The sequence below is a fragment of the Sorex fumeus genome, unplaced genomic scaffold, assembly GCF_029834395.1.
Source record: "Sorex fumeus unplaced genomic scaffold, SorFum_2.1 ptg000098l, whole genome shotgun sequence".
Lineage (NCBI taxonomy): Eukaryota > Metazoa > Chordata > Mammalia > Eulipotyphla > Soricidae > Sorex > Sorex fumeus.
Genome location: NW_026606155.1, coordinates 39,847,500 through 39,850,931, shown reverse-complemented (window position 1 = coordinate 39,850,931; position 3,432 = coordinate 39,847,500). Strand labels below are relative to the sequence as shown.

The 3,432-nt window shown below is 38.8% G+C and overlaps 1 non-coding gene across 1 annotated transcript; it reads left to right on the top strand.

Annotated features, from left to right (window-relative positions):
• Nucleotides 1-2,221: 2,221 nt before the first annotated feature.
• On the top strand, nucleotides 2,222-2,328 carry LOC130042122 (U6 spliceosomal RNA). The gene has a single exon (XR_008795099.1). It is a non-coding gene; the product is annotated as a U6 spliceosomal RNA (small nuclear RNA).
• The last annotated feature ends 1,104 nt before the right edge of the window (nucleotides 2,329-3,432 follow it).

Below are 3,432 nucleotides of genomic sequence, written 5' to 3'. Positions count from 1 at the left end.
AACACTCTGTATTTGACATATGTGAGTATGTACATGAAGGAAATATAAAATGAATGTGTAGTTAAAAACAAGTATGTTTTGTTGCCACCAAAACCCAAGGCCATGTTCATTGGCTATAATAATTTGTACCCTAACTCCCCAGTCCCTCAGATTCTAAAATGTCTCCCTGCAAAGAAATCACCTGAAATATAATTTCTCTAAGACCATCTTCCATTAAGAATACCACTGTCTGGGATTGGAGATGTAATACAAGGTGCAAGATACTTGCCTTGAATGTGGCCAACCTGGAATCAATCTCTGGCTCCCCATATGGTACCCTGATTCCCATAAGGAATGATTCCTAAGCACACAGACAGGAGAGAGCCCAGCACAGTGCTAAGTGCATCCTCCCCCAAAACAAAATTCCTCCACACACACTGATATTTTGGGTCAGAGATAGTATAGCAGGTAGGGTCTTTGTCTTGCATGCAGTTGACAAAGATTCCATTTCTAGCAACACATGGTCCTCCAAGCTCCATCAGAAGTGATCCTTGAGCACAGAGCCAGGAGTAAGCCCTCAGAATCACTGGGTGTTGTCTAATATAAAATGAACCCCACTCTTTTTCCACAGTAGCACTGCACTGTTGTCCTGTTGTTCATCAATTTGCTCAAGCAGGGACCAGTAACACCTCCATTTGTGAGACTTGGTACTGTTTTTGGCATATTGAATATGCCAGGGTAGCTTGCCAGGCTCTGCGGTGCAGGCAGAATACTCTCAGTAGCTTGCCAGGATCTCCGAGAGGGATGGAGGAATCAAACCTAAGTCAGCATCATGCAAGGCAAACACCCTACCTGCTGTGCTATCACTCCGGCCCACTTTTCCACAGTAAGAGGCAAAATGCTTCATATAAAGGTTAGGAGGTAAAGAGGAAGTGTAAGTTCATTTGCAAATCCTCCTGGAGGAAATATATAGCACCTTTCACTTCTCTAAGCCTGTGGGAATTTGGGAATTCTGCTATGTAACAGGTCTCTCATCCATTCAGGACCACTGATTGCTCTTTGCCTATAGAAGACTGTGGAAAGAATCAAAATAGGGTAAATTTTCATGAAATGGAGCTCCTCTTAGGTCAGAGCTTTTAGGTTCTTGCGGATGGGTGTGGGTGGCAGATGAGCAAAAATGACCAATTTCTGCTTCAAACAACCAACTCGAACTGCTTCATAAAAATCCAACCTTCCTCGTGTGTTCTGACATTCTAACACACATGTATGATCTACAAATAAAGATTGTGATGACTTCTCTTTGACTCACATAGGAAGAGTCTGATACTAATGCATCTTTTTTCAAAAGAAACAGAGAGAGAGAGAGAGAGAGAGATTAAAAAACAATACCACAAAGCAGCCTTACACTATCCTGGTTTTCAGAGAAACAAGAAATTTTGTGTGGGTGCTTTTCAGAGGGAGCTTAAAGATTTAACCACCTCCATGACTCTCTTTGACACAAACACGCTAAAATTGAGCAAATAAACAGACATGTCTTTGATTATTATTTGCAGAGAATATTGCTACCAGGAGTCGTGTCTGCTAATGTGCTTTGGCCAAGTTCTCCTTAGAGACAGTGATTAATAGAAGGAATGGGTGGAAAATTAGTATACACAAACAACTATTCAGAAATGGGGGTGAAATGCTAATGCACTGACCTTTAAATCCTCATTTTTCTTTATTTCTCTGAATGTTAATTAATGGACATGTTCAGCACCAGGACGAATTTACATCCAAGTCCATCTCCCTGCTAAGTGGTATTTTGAGAACTTCTGGAGCTTTCTGAGTCTCACATCCCCATAGCTGTATTGTGTCTTTCCCCCTTGCGAGCAAATGATGCCTCTGTCCAGCAGCTTGTTAGCAAGGCTACACAGCCTCTACAATTAGCAAACTCACTAGCTTCAGAGAAAAGTCGAGTATGGGAAGATTGAAAGACCAGTGTGTGTCTTGATTTTTGACTTGCACAATAGCACCACTGTCTGCTTGAGAAGGACACCCGAACTATTACCTGCTTAGAGCTTCTGGATCCTAGAAAAAGGCAACATTGTCCATGGAGACCTTCCTTGAAGCAAAGGGCAAATGAAAGACAAACCAAGGAATGCTTTTTGGAAGACATTGCCTAACAAGACAGGGAAAGCAAGAGACTGAGCATGCTGAGTCGGGGAGAAACAGTCCACATTGAATTAAGAAAATTAGAATTGTTGTGCTCGCTTCGGCAGCACATATACTAAAATTGGAACGATACAGAGAAGATTAGCATGGCCCCTGCGCAAGGATGACAAGCAAATTCGTGAGGCGTTCCATATTTTTTTTTATTCTTCATTCACAAGACTGTACACTAATGGGGAGTTTTTTTTCAAGTAGTAAAAGACCAATTTCAGAATTTGCATCTTTCAAAGTTGTATAATCTTTCATCAGTAAATATCTATTCATTTTTGATAAAGTTGAAAATGTGCTTCAGAGTAACTCCCAGTACAACTAACCAATCTTAAAAGTCAGTATAGCTGAACTTATCTGAGAGTACTGAATTTTTTCTTTCATATTTTCCTTTACAATGTAAACATCTAGAGAAATTTATTCCTCTTTAAACAATAAATCAACCAATAAAATATACAATTATTTTATTAAAAAATTTAGAATTGTGATGCATTTAGGGAGGAAAAATTTAGAAATTAGTTTTTATAAAGAAACTGTCTACAAGTTTATCCCCTCTATCATGGAACTGTGAGACAGTAAACATTCCCACAGAGAGCTAAAGACCATCTATACTTTAGTCTTTAGATCTCCTATCTGTAAAATGGGCATACAGTGTTACTCATTTCACAAGTTTTGTGGTGGTGATTAAATCAAATAACACTGTGAAATATGAACTGAATTTCACCTTCCTATGATTACCATGATTAATTATCTACAGAAAAAAAAGTATAAGGGGGCTTGAGCAGAAGATTGAACTGACTGACCTCAAAACCCTTGCAGACTCTTGAGTCCTGTAACCCAGTAGTTTCATGGAAGAAATGCTTCATACAACACAAGTTCCCTCAACAGGTTTTATTTAGGACTTCCTGATGTATCTGCACTTCAGAGTCCCAGTAACAGTCTGCTGAATACTGCTGAGCTTTCCCGGTGATTTTCTTAACTCATTTAAATACATCTGCACTTATTTTTATTAATTTTAACTTGATTTGTTCCCCACAACATTTAGGTAACTTTGAATGTACTTTGGAAAATATTTTTTCTGTATTTGTCACTTTTTGGGATATAGTTTTTAGAAATAATTAAAACACATAAAATATATTTGTAGACTGTGAGGACTAAGTAAAATATTTCTCAAAGTATTTCATAAGGTGTTCTAGGTAAAGACAGTCACATCGGCAGTGAGGAGAATGGGAATAGGAGAAGGATGCTGAAAATAGG